General features: G+C 40.7%; 1 protein-coding gene across 1 annotated transcript in view; it reads right to left on the bottom strand.

The window, feature by feature from the left end:
- Positions 1 to 13,926, bottom strand: part of prkg1b (protein kinase cGMP-dependent 1b) — a gene marked incomplete in the record, with an annotated part of 83,605 nt that overhangs the window by 44,325 nt on the left and 25,354 nt on the right.

Here is a 13,926-nt window from a genome sequence, read left to right as displayed (position 1 = left end):
TGTGTACTCAAAGACCGCTAAGGCCGGAAGTGCGAGGCTTGTGAAATGGGACGGTCTAGCCTCCGTTGCGCTGCCCAGGTTGCCTAGCAACCATGATACTAACAGCTGGAAACGTGTCATACAGCTTGTTTGACAGAAATGAAGGAGAAAATCTTTTGTTCATTTGTTTGTTTCTACATGAGCTTTGATCATTCTCTGTAAGATTAAGCTCAGCTATTGAACGGCGTATATTTAAAGTAAAGGCTTTAAAACCAAGTTAGTACAAACGTCACTAATGTCACATAACTTTGCCGACATGTGGCCAACAGTAATGTTTTAATGTTCTTCATTATTAAACATTTGCACATAAATAAGTGACATAATATTCAGTACTTACTTTTCACAGTTTACTCTTCGGCCGCTCCGCTTCTGCCGTCTGCGGCAGAATTCTCCACACCGACTGCCGCGCTATGAATTGTGGGATATATGGGACCACGAAGTCTACACTGCCACAGCCTTAAAATTCAGGGAAATGAAGGACGCATTTCAGGGCCGCATTTCGAGCAGCCTTTGAATTGGGACAGCCTTCGGCGCGCCGCTGTGACGTAATCGGCCTTGAAATGCGGCCTTTAAGGCTGCAGACCCTGAATTGGGATACAGCCAATCTCTCCTACCAGGACAAGAAAGCATGTAAAGAATCTCCACCTCAGCCTCACAGAGGACAGCGCCTCCTTGTGGAGCTCAGACGTTAATCAGAGTCAGAAGAATCATCCGGAGGAGACCGTGAATGTCTGGACCACCTTCCATCGTGATTCTTGCAACAACATCTGAGACTTTTCAGTCTGAAGGTAAAAACACATGAGGTGGAAACATGAGAACAGAAAGCAATGATCAGAGCAGCGGGCGGTGGAGCTTTCAGAGCCAAAGCTTCCCCTCAGAGAAGAAAGAGCCACAGAAGCAAACTGTTTCCAAACCGGTGCACTGGGAGCACTGGGTTAATTTGAATCTGTAAAATGGACAAACAACACAGAGTGCACAAGACCTCCTTTAGTTTCTCTGATTTGTGTCTTCGTTCCTGCAAACAGCAAATAATCTGCATCCACCCGACTGGCTGATGTTGAGTTGTGCTTTTAGAAACTCGTTAAAACAGCGGGAGAGTGGCGAGGAAGAGGAGGGCATCATGAAACGCTGCTAAACGAGCAGAAAGCTCTGAGCACACATGGATTCATTACAGAAGCTGCTTCTCATTAGTCAGAGTGAAAACTGAGCTTTTGTCAGAGGTACAAGCAGCCGGCTGCACGCAGAAACAGGTCTTTGTTAAAGTCGAACAAAAAGGAAGCAAAGTCTGAGGAAGCTTCAGATTTCCACAAAGAGGCTGTGAGAGCAGCCTGGTTTGGTGTTCCTCCAGAGCGCAGCAGCTTCTTCTGATCTCACAGCTAGCTGTTCAGAAACGTGACGCTTGCACTGTGAAAATCTGAGATCCAGCGATTAGGGCCAAGCTGGGACTGCTTCAAGCCTCAAGACGTTTATTTATGAGCAATTTTCCAATCTCCATCCATTTATCTTAAAGTTACAGTGTGATGTCAATAAAGTCAGCTCTGTTTTCTTACCCGCCCAATTCAAGTCCTAATCAAGTCTGGCTGCTACAGAACAAACATGTTTTAATCATCCAAAAGATACAGTAGAGCTAGACTGTACCCTTTACCCTGCTAATGTTGAATAAAAAACACTTAATTTTAACATATTTGAATAATTTCACCACTTTGCAATAAATTAGGAAATAAAAAATGGATACGGTGAATTTAATAGTTGCAGTACTTTACGTTTTTACCCCAGAGTACAGAGTGTGCTCAGATAGCAAAGTGATGGAGTTTTCCCTCATCTGTGGAAGGCTGTGAGTCCACTGTTTACCTCAGCTGTCCATGCTGGGTGAGAAGCATCCATCATTATTTACTCTGGAAGAGGCTCAAACACTGTGACAGGAGTCTGATACGAGTTGATGAGTCAGAAAAGATCACTGCTGACCAACGACAGCTGGCTTTCGTGTCGGTAAACACAGCTGTTAGCTGCTGTTAGACTGTGTTAGACTGTGTTAGCTGCTGTTAGACTGTGTTAGCTGCTGTTAGACTGTGTTAGCTGCGGTTAGCTGCTGTTAGACTGTGTTAGACTGTGTTAGACTGTGTTAGCTGCTGTTAGACTGTGTTAGACTGTGTTAGCTGCTGTTAGCTGCTGTTAGACTGTGTTAGCTGCTGTTAGACTGTGTTAGACTGTGAGACTGTGTTAGCTGCTGTTAGACTGTGTTAGACTGTGTTAGCTGCTGGTAGACTGTGTTAGACTGTGTTAGCTGTGTTAGCTGCTGTTAGACTGTGTTAGCTGCTGTTAGCTGCTGTTAGACTGTGTTAGCTGCTGTTAGACTGTGTTAGACTGTGTTAGCTGCTGTTAGAGTGTGTTAGACTGTGTTAGACTGTGTTAGCTGCTGTTAGACTGTGTTAGCTGCTGTTAGGTAGACTGTGTTAGACTGTGTTAGCTGCTGTTAGCTGCTGTTAGACTGTGTTAGACTGTGTTAGCTGCTGTTAGACTGTGTTAGCTGCTGTTAGACTGTGTTAGCTGCGGTTAGCTGCTGTTAGACTGTGTTAGACGTGTTAGACTGTGTTAGACTGTGTTAGCTGCTGTTAGACTGTGTTAGCTGCTGTTAGACTGTGTTAGACTGTGTTAGCTGCTGTTAGCTGCTGTTAGACTGTGTTAGCTGCTGTTAGCTGCTGTTAGACTGTGTTAGCTGCTGTTAGACTGTGTTAGACTGTGTTAGCTGCTGTTAGTGAAATTGTCTGTTGGATTTTGAGACAATTTGAGATTGTAATCAAGCTCTTTATGACATGTAAAGATGTAAAGTATGATTTTTAGGACACTCGAGGCTAACATTAGCTGACATAATCTTAACTTATAACCATCTGCTTTTGCAGAGCTGGTTAAACAGCTGTGCAGACAGGAGGGTCCCGTGTCTAAACTACTAACAATAAGGGAAAATATAGATTATAGATTCATCTATGTAAATGAATGAGTACACTGCACTTTTTTATTATTTCATCTTTATATGACTTTTTTGGTCATTTTAAAAAAAAAATTCAGGAAATTTTGTTGCATTTTTCAGGGATTTTATTTCTCTAAAATTATACATTTTTTTCTTGAAATAAATTATTATCTTTTTTTTAAATTTTATTTTATTTCATCACTATTTTTCTAAATTTCTATTTAATTTTTGTGAGAAAATGTTTCTTTGCTTGTGAGAAAATGCTTTTCTTAGAGCAGCACATTAATGAGCTTCAGGGTCTCTTCTCATTTCTGTCTGTTGCCTGTGTCGCTCAATCCCCAAAACATTTTTCCACAGTCAGATCAACTCACCTCAATGCTTCCTGTGGAACATGTCCACGGTAAAAAAAAATAGAAGAAGTTGTTGTTTTATTTTTGTTACGATTCGGGGTTGGCAGTGTACTGTTTTAGGCGTGACTGTGATGTGTTTCCCTGCATTATTTTGAAAGTCTGTTTTATATCAGTGTGTTCTGTGTACGTTTCCCTGTCTCGTCAGTTCTGAGTTGCCCCAGCTGTGTTTTCCTCCTGTTGTCCATTTCCCTGATTGCTCCCTCTAGGTATTTAAGCCCTGTGTTTCCGTTTGTCATGTCGATCTTCCCCCCGGTTTGTATTTGGCCTATTTTTGCTTTGATGAAAGTCTGTGTCAATACTTTCGTTTTTTGGGGATTTTTTTGGAGACCCGTGTTAGTCTTTTTTGTTGGCTCGCCCTCCTCAAGAGCGGTGAGCGTGGGGGCATTTTTCCCTTATTTCTATTTTTCCTGTGGTTGCCTAGGCCGGGGTGTAACATTTTATTATTATGATCGGCCTATATGTTGATGAATAAAATTTCCAGCTCAAAACAATCTCATGTTTCATTGAGAGCAGAAACACAGATCAGTGTTTTACATAATGTATGAACACACGCACACACACACATTTTGGAGGCAAACTGGGATTTGAGAAAATGAAACAAAGATACTGGGAGCGTCCAGTGTTACCGCTCAGCCTCACAGTAAACACACCTGTGGTAATGGTTTGAAAAAGATTTTTGGAAAACTTGACCTCTGACCTTGAGGCTCAGGTCACTGCAATTTCAACCTTGTCTGAAATTTTTATTAGATGCACCCATGGCATCGATTTGAAATCCCGCGTTGCCTCATTCTCGTGTTGTCGAGTTCACACCACCACAAAGCTAAAGGAACCAACAAGATGGCAGTGATGGAACTTGTTGAAGGGATATCTAATGCAATAGATAATAAGGAATATACTGTTGGTGTTTTTATAGACTTAAAAAAGGCGTTTGATACAATTGATCATTCTATATTAATGAATAAACTAGAGAGATATGGCATAAGAGGGATAGCATACAAGTGGATGAAAAGTTACCTGGATGAAAGATATCAATATGTCGAATTCAATAATGTAAAATCTAAGCAGTTGAAGGTAACTTGTGGTGTTCCTCAGGGCTCTGTGCTGGGCCCTAAATTATTTATATTATATATAAATGACATATGTAGTGTTTCCAAACTGTTAAAATGTGTATTGTTTGCTGATGATACCACTCTGTACTGCTCAGGTAAAAACCCAGAACAGCTTCTGACTGCAGCGGAAAACGAGTTAAATATATTAAAAAACTGGTTTGATGTAAATAAGTTATCATTAAATATAAAGAAAACAAAATTGATTATTTTTGGCACTAGACCAATGAAAAATGTATCTAAAATCAGGGTTAATGGAATTGAAATTGAAAGAGTGTACGAAAATAAATTTCTTGGAGTGATAATTGATGATAAGCTGAGTTGGAAGTCTCATATAAACCATGTGAAAACAAAAATGTCAAAAACCATCGATATTCTCTATAAAACAAAGCATGTCCTGAACAAAAAATCATTATACACACTTTATTGTACTCTGTTGCTTCCATATATGACTTACTGTCTGGAGATATGGGGTAATGCATATAAAACGAACACTCTTCATATTTTCAAGTTACAAAAAAAAGCTATAAGAATTATAAACCAATCAAACTATATAGAACCAACTAACATTTTGTTTATTAATCTGAATACCCTGAAATTTTATGATTTAGTTGAATATAAAATGGCACAGATAATGTATAAAGCACAAAATAACTTGCTTTGCCCAGTACTCAGAAGCTGTTCAAAGTCAGAGAGAGTCAATATGACTTAAGGGGAACAGATTTCTTTAAAAAAAACAAGATAAGGACAAATATAAAGCAGAGATGTGTTTCTGTTAGAGGAGTTAACCTGTGGAATAGTTATGACAGTGATTTAAAAAGGTGTAGTTCATTTTCCTTGTTTAAAAAGCCGCTGTGACGTAATCGGCCTTGAAATGCGGCCTTTAAGGCTGCAGACCCTGAATTGGGATACAGCCAATCTCTCCTACCAGGACAAGAAAGCATGTAAAGAATCTCCACCTCAGCCTCACAGAGGACAGCGCCTCCTTGTGGAGCTCAGACGTTAATCAGAGTCAGAAGAATCATCCGGAGGAGACCGTGAATGTCTGGACCACCTTCCATCGTGATTCTTGCAACAACATCTGAGACTTTTCAGTCTGAAGGTAAAAACACATGAGGTGGAAACATGAGAACAGAAAGCAATGATCAGAGCAGTGGGCGGTGGAGCTTTCAGAGCCAAAGCTTCCCCTCAGAGAAGAAAGAGCCACAGAAGCAAACTGTTTCCAAACCGGTGCACTGGGAGCACTGGGTTAATTTGAATCTGTAAAATGGACAAACAACACAGAGTGCACAAGACCTCCTTTAGTTTCTCTGATTTGTGTCTTCGTTCCTGCAAACAGCAAATAATCTGCATCCACCCGACTGGCTGATGTTGAGTTGTGCTTTTAGAAACTCGTTAAAACAGCGGGAGAGTGGCGAGGAAGAGGAGGGCATCATGAAACGCTGCTAAACGAGCAGAAAGCTCTGAGCACACATGGATTCATTACAGAAGCTGCTTCTCATTAGTCAGAGTGAAAACTGAGCTTTTGTCAGAGGTACAAGCAGCCGGCTGCACGCAGAAACAGGTCTTTGTTAAAGTCGAACAAAAAGGAAGCAAAGTCTGAGGAAGCTTCAGATTTCCACAAAGAGGCTGTGAGAGCAGCCTGGTTTGGTGTTCCTCCAGAGCGCAGCAGCTTCTTCTGATCTCACAGCTAGCTGTTCAGAAACGTGACGCTTGCACTGTGAAAATCTGAGATCCAGCGATTAGGGCCAAGCTGGGACTGCTTCAAGCCTCAAGACGTTTATTTATGAGCAATTTTCCAATCTCCATCCATTTATCTTAAAGTTACAGTGTGATGTCAATAAAGTCAGCTCTGTTTTCTTACCCGCCCAATTCAAGTCCTAATCAAGTCTGGCTGCTACAGAACAAACATGTTTTAATCATCCAAAAGATACAGTAGAGCTAGACTGTACCCTTTACCCTGCTAATGTTGAATAAAAAACACTTAATTTTAACATATTTGAATAATTTCACCACTTTGCAATAAATTAGGAAATAAAAAATGGATACGGTGAATTTAATAGTTGCAGTACTTTACGTTTTTACCCCAGAGTACAGAGTGTGCTCAGATAGCAAAGTGATGGAGTTTTCCCTCATCTGTGGAAGGCTGTGAGTCCACTGTTTACCTCAGCTGTCCATGCTGGGTGAGAAGCATCCATCATTATTTACTCTGGAAGAGGCTCAAACACTGTGACAGGAGTCTGATACGAGTTGATGAGTCAGAAAAGATCACTGCTGACCAACGACAGCTGGCTTTCGTGTCGGTAAACACAGCTGTTAGCTGCTGTTAGACTGTGTTAGACTGTGTTAGCTGCTGTTAGACTGTGTTAGCTGTGTTAGACTGTGTTAGCTGCGGTTAGCTGCTGTTAGACTGTGTTAGACTGTATTAGACTGTGTTAGCTGCTGTTAGACTGTGTTAGACTGTGTTAGCTGCTGTTAGTTTGACTGTCTGTGTAGTGCGTTACTGTGTTAGACTGCTGTTAGACTGTGTTAGACTGTAGACTGTGTTAGTCTGTTAGACTGCTGTTAGACTGTGTTAGCTGCTGTTAGACTGCTGTTAGACGTGTTGCTGTTAGCTGCTGTTAGACTGTGTTAGCTGCGGTTAGCTGCTGTTAGACTGTGTTGAGCTGTGTTAGCTGTGTTAGACTGTGTTAGACTGCTGTTAGTGTGTTAGACTGTGTTAGACTGTGTTAGCTGCTGTTAGACTGTAGCTGCTGTTAGGTACTGTGTTAGACTGTGTTAGCTGCTGTTAGCTGCTGTTAGACTGTGTTAGACTGTGTTAGCTGCTGTTAGACTGCTGTTAGCTGCTGTTAGACTGTGTTAGTGAGCTGTGTTAGACTGCTGTTAGACGTGTTAGACTGTGTTAGACTGTGTTAGCTGCTGTTAGACTGTGTTAGCTGTGGCTGTTAGACTGTGTTAGACTGTGTTAGCTGCTGTTAGCTGCTGTTAGACTGTGTTAGCTGCTGTTAGCTGCTGTTAGACTGTGTTAGCTGCTGTTAGACTGTGTTAGACTGTGTTAGCTGCTGTTAGTGAAATTGTCTGTTGGATTTTGAGACAATTTGAGATTGTAATCAAGCTCTTTATGACATGTAAAGATGTAAAGTATGATTTTTAGGACACTCGAGGCTAACATTAGCTGACATAATCTTAACTTATAACCATCTGCTTTTGCAGAGCTGGTTAAACAGCTGTGCAGACAGGAGGGTCCCGTGTCTAAACTACTAACAATAAGGGAAAATATAGATTATAGATTCATCTATGTAAATGAATGAGTACACTGCACTTTTTTATTATTTCATTTTTATATGACTTTTTTGGTCATTTTAAAAAAAAAATTCAGGAAATTTTGTTGCATTTTTCAGGGATTTTATTTCTCTAAAATTATACATTTTTTTCTTGAAATAAATTATTATCTTTTTTTTAAATTTTATTTTATTTCATCACTATTTTTCTAAATTTCTATTTAATTTTTGTGAGAAAATGTTTCTTTGCTTGTGAGAAAATGCTTTTCTTAGAGCAGCACATTAATGAGCTTCAGGGTCTCTTCTCATTTCTGTCTGTTGCCTGTGTCGCTCAATCCCCAAAACATTTTTCCACAGTCAGATCAACTCACCTCAATGCTTCCTGTGGAACATGTCCACGGTAAAAAAAAATAGAAGAAGTTGTTGTTTTATTTTTGTTACGATTCGGGGTTGGCAGTGTACTGTTTTAGGCGTGACTGTGATGTGTTTCCCTGCATTATTTTGAAAGTCTGTTTTATATCAGTGTGTTCTGGGTACGTTTCCCTGTCTCGTCAGTTCTGAGTTGCCCCAGCTGTGTTTTCCTCCTGTTGTCCATTTCCTTGATTGCTCCCTCTAGGTATTTAAGCCCTGTGTTTCCGTTTGTCATGTCGATCTTCCCCCCGGTTGTATTTGGCCTATTTTTGCTTTGATGAAAGTCTGTGTCAATACTTTCGTTTTTTTGGGATTTTTTTGGAGACCCGTGTTAGTCTTTTTTGTTGGCTCGCCCTCCTCAAGAGCGGTGAGCGTGGGGGCATTTTTCCCTTATTTCTATTTTTCCTGTGTTGCCTAGGCCGGGGTGTAACATTTTATTATTATGATTCTTATGATTTTGATGAATAAAATTTCCAGCTCAAAACAATCTCATGTTTCATTGTGAGCAGAAACACAGATCAGTGTTTTACATAATGTATGAATAACGGTGCTCGCACATGTGTGGGCGTACACACACACATTTTGGAGGCAAACTGGGATTTGAGAAAATGAAACAAAGATACTGGGAGCGTCCAGTGTTACCGCTCAGCCTCACAGTAAACACACCTGTGGTAATGGTTTGAAAAAGATTTTTGGAAAACTTGACCTCTGACCTTGAGGCTCAGGTCACTGCAATTTCAACCTTGTCTGAAATTTTTATTAGATGCACCCATGGCATCGATTTGAAATCCCGCGTTGCCTCATTCTCGTGTTGTCGAGTTCACACCACCACAAAGCTAAAGGAACCAACAAGATGGCAGTGATGGAACTTGTTGAAGGGATATCTAATGCAATAGATAATAAGGAATATACTGTTGGTGTTTTTATAGACTTAAAAAAGGCGTTTGATACAATTGATCATTCTATATTAATGAATAAACTAGAGAGATATGGCATAAGAGGGATAGCATACAAGTGGATGAAAAGTTACCTGGATGAAAGATATCAATATGTCGAATTCAATAATGTAAAATCTAAGCAGTTGAAGGTAACTTGTGGTGTTCCTCAGGGCTCTGTGCTGGGCCCTAAATTATGTATATTATATATAAATGACATATGTAGTGTTTCCAAACTGTTAAAATGTGTATTGTTTGCTGATGACACCACTCTGTACTGCTCAGGTAAAAACTTAGAACAGCTTCTGACTACAGCGGAAAACGAGTTAAATATATTAAAAAACTGGTTTGATGTAAATAAGTTATCGTTAAATATAAAGAAAACAAAATTGATTATTTTTGGCACTAGACCAATGAAAAATGTATCTAAAATCAGGGTTAATGGAATTGAAATTGAAAGAGTGAACGAAAATAAATTCCTTGGAGTGATAATTGATGATAAGCTGAGTTGGAAGTCTCATATAAACCACGTGAAAACAAAAATGTCAAAAACCATCGATATTCTCTATAAAACAAAGCATGTCCTGAACAAAAAATCATTATACACACTTTATTGCACTCTGTTGCTTCCATATATGACTTACTGTCTGGAGATATGGGCTAATGCATATAAAACGAACACTCTTCATATTTTCAAGTTACAAAAAAAAGCTATAAGAATTATAAACCAATCAAACTATATAGAACCAACTAACATTTTGTTTATTAATCTGAATACCCTGAAATTTTATGATTTAGTTGAATATAAAATGGCACAGATAATGTATAAAGCACAAAATAACTTGCTTTGCCCCAGTACTCAGAAGCTGTTCAAAGTCAGAGAGAGTCAATATGACTTAAGGGGAACAGATTTCTTTAAAAAAAACAAGATAAGGACAAATATAAAGCAGAGATGTGTTTCTGTTAGAGGAGTTAACCTGTGGAATAGTTATGACAGTGATTTAAAAAGGTGTAGTTCATTTTCCTTGTTTAAAAACATGTTTAAAAATATTAGAAAAATATATAAATCAAGAATGAAAAGAGCAAAAAGGAGAAAAAAAACAACCTCTTGATTCTTTTGCTTTGATGTAGTTACTTAACTAAGGTGGAAAGTTGTTTTTTTTTCTTTGTTTTTTGTTTGTTTGTTTGTTTGTTTGGTTTTTGCTTTGTTTTATTATTTTCTTCAAGCCCTGTGTACAGGAGCTGCATACAAAAAGATCTTTTGTTAAAGGGTTGGCATAATAAGCAAACGCTTCAGCCAACACCTTTTGATTAGCCTTGTCTCGTGCTTTCTTGCTTTATGGTAGATTTTTGTTCTGTTTTCACTGTTTGTTTGTTTTTTTTTTTTTCACTGTTTTCACTGAGATTTGAATTTGAATGCTAATCAATAAAATCAAAATCAAAATCAAATCAAAAAACCACAGTACACATCTGTCTCAACATCAGCTGCCAACAGTGCATCTTTCATGCTGCTGAAATTCCGCTCGTTCAAAAATAAAACGATGTCATTACTGACAGGAAGGTCGACATCCTTTGCCTAACAGAGACACGGCACTTCACTCAAGCCCCTCCCCCAGGATTAGTGTATTGTCTCCCTGGCTGGGTCAACACCTCACTCTGAGGTGTCTGAGCTTCTCACCTCTATTTGCTCCTCGACTCTGGCTACTCCTAGTTGGTCACTTAAATATTCATGTCCACTCCACTTGCAGTATAAACTCTCTTCCCCCCCCTCAAAACTCAACCTGTCTTTTTTACCTGCCCCGCCCCATGTTTCACTGCACAGCTGCCGACTTGAGAGGCCGTAGAAAAGATCTGGTCTCAGTGTCCACTTGAGCTTTATAAAGATCATGTGAGGTTCTACAAAGCAGCTCTCTCAGGCCAAAACACACCATTCACCAGCAGCAAAGTCATCCCAGACTGCTGTTCTCCACCATCAACCGACTACTTCACCTACTTGATCCACCTCATCCTCCAGGTGCCACTGACCTGCCACAAGTTCCTGCACTGCTTCCAAGAAAAAGTTATTGGCATCCATCAGCAGCTTCTGGCACCTGTACATCAGTTTCAGGATGTCATTCCCTCTGTGGCACATTTACCTCGTTGCTCCTTCTCCTCTTTCTCCTCTGTGAAGTCCTCTCAGGTCACCAAGTGGATCTTTCAGTCCAAAGCCCCCACATGCACCCTGGACCCTGTGCAGACAACACTGGTTAGAGCATGTCTGCCTGCTCTGTGCCCCCTTACAGTTTACATCACCAACTGTTCCCTGGAGTCAGGAGCGGGACCCTCAAAGCCACCTCAGTGACTCCCATCCTCAAAAACCAGGTCTGGACCCTGACGACTTTAACAACTACTAACTATTTCCAACCTTCCCTCTCTCAGTAACATTTTGGAAAAAGCCAACCTTCGTCAACATATGTCAGACCATCAATCCTTCCAATCTGGCTTCAGAACACACCACAGCACTGAGACTGCTCTCATTAAAATAACCAATGACCTTCTTATTGCAGCTGGCCACATCTGCATCCTCATCCTCCTGGACCCTTCTGCAGCCTTCAACACCATTTCTCACACCTTCCTTCCCTCATGTCTGACCCACTCGCTGGTTCTGTACTCTCCTGGTTTCAGGTGTATCTCTCCAACAGAACACAGTTTGTCCAGACTCCCGCTGCACCTCTGCTCCAGCTAACCGCGGAGTGCCCCGAGGTTCTGAGCAGGATCATCTGTCAGCATAGTGTCTGCTTCCATCCCTATGCTGATGATAAACAACTTTATCTCAGGCTACGTGTACACGGGTATTTTTGAAAACGCAGATTTTCAGTTGTCGTTTAAAAAAAAATCCCGTCCACATTTTGGCCAATCAGAAGTCTAGAATCCTGGGAGGAAAAGACTAAACAGGGTTTTGTGCCCTCACGAAACCTGGGGTACTTCTGAAAAGTGTTTTTCTGTAAAGGCAGCTAATTTTGAAGTGCTTTCATCATTTCAGATGGTAATACTAAAGGCAGTATTTTAGTTGGTGTAGACTCACAACATAGGAATGAACAAAATACATAGAGCATGCATAAATTCAAGTCAAAAACGGCGCACACCTTTGACGTTGTGTGACTAAATGTCAGTTTTCCTCGTCCACACCTAAACACAAAAACAGAGTTTTTAAAAATCTCTGTTTTCAGTCGTTTTCAACAATACGCGCGTGCGTGTGGACGTAGCCTCAGTAACAAACCCTAAACCCAGCTTCCCCACAGTCACCTGTCAACTGTGTGCATGAAATCAAAGCAAACATTTCAACTAACCTACTCGAGCTCAAAAGGAGCTCTTGGTTGATGTGACCGCTGCTGTGGCCCCCGAGGCCCTACATCTCACCGTCCCCTGAGGTTTGAAATTTGGGTGCCATTTCGAACTCTTTCAAGCTCTAGCGTTATTTTTGTTTTGCTATTCTTGTGTAAAGTGTTGATGGGCTTCTGGAAAGACACTACAGAAATCCACATTATTATTATGATTATTGTTCACAGTGTTGTGCGTCCACGGCGACGCCCTGCCGGCTGATGACGATGTCTCATCAGCTTTCAGGGTAACAAGCAGCAAAGTGTGTGCAGCAGCTGAATCCTGACATCCAGGTGTTCTCTCCTTATTTTATTTACTGATAATAGTCATTATCAGTAAATGATTGACTCATTATTAGTCAGCAAAATCCAGGTAACACTCACACAAGTCACGCTGTCAGCAGGTAACGTGACAGCTCGACATGCAGACGGCGTTCTGAGCATCGAGCACGCTGCGGTCGAGTACAGCACGCCGACGGTGAACGTTTGGTCTGAAAAAACACTGAAAGCACTTTCAGTGACGAGCGAGAAACTTTCAGCTCAGGAAAAACGCTTAAATGAGCGCCGGCTGTCCGTGTGAGCGTGTCACAGGTCAAAGGTCACAGGTTCACATGCAGTAAGAATAAAGAGGTGAGGAAGAAAAAGCTATGACATCATCCAGGCAGCATCTTTTTTTTCTCATCAAAATGGCCAAAAGTAAGGTCTCTGCTCTCCTTTCCCCTCATTTCCTCCCTTATCATGTCTTCTTCCTTCTTCCTCCTCTTTATTTTCCTTACTTCCTTTTTCAGTTTTTCTTCCCCCCTTACCCTCTTACATCCATCCTTTGTCTTCCTCTGCCTCACACCTTTATTCTTTCTCTTCTATTTTTTCCTTTTCCTTTCTCCTTCTCTTTATTTTCTCCAGCTTCACACTTTCGTCCTTTCACTCCTCCACCTATTCGTCCTTATTTTCCTCTCTGCAATTCTTCTTCCATCTCACCTCCCTCGTCTCTCACGTGCTTCCTTGCATCACCTTCTGCTCCCTGCTCGCTCCCTTTTCTCCTCCTCTCCTCCTTCATTTTCTCATCCTTTCTTATGTTTTTTTCCATCTTCCCTTTTTTTAGAAAGAAAAAACACAGATTTGAAATTTTCAAACTGTGAAAATATTTAAATGCCAAAAATTGTCATCCAACACGTTGCCATGACAACCACCTCACCAGAGAAGTGTGTGTGTGTGTGCATGCATGTGTGTATAAAGTCTTTCAGTCTTTGTGTGGACACATTTTTGTATCAAACCATCACAGTGAGGACATTTCTGCAAAGGTCCAGACGTGGTCTCAGAGTCCAGCTTGAATGGATGAGGAAGGGACCATCTGTGCTGAGGGTCTTCACAGAGATAGAAACACAAGTCTGTGTGTGTGTGTGTGTGTGTGTGTGTG

This window comes from Haplochromis burtoni, unplaced genomic scaffold (genome assembly GCF_018398535.1).
Source record: "Haplochromis burtoni strain Fernald_Lab_line unplaced genomic scaffold, NCSU_Asbu1 Contig_594, whole genome shotgun sequence".
NCBI classification, from domain to species: domain Eukaryota; kingdom Metazoa; phylum Chordata; class Actinopteri; order Cichliformes; family Cichlidae; genus Haplochromis; species Haplochromis burtoni.
Note: the sequence above shows the minus strand (reverse complement) of the source record. Positions and strands in the feature narration are given on the sequence as shown.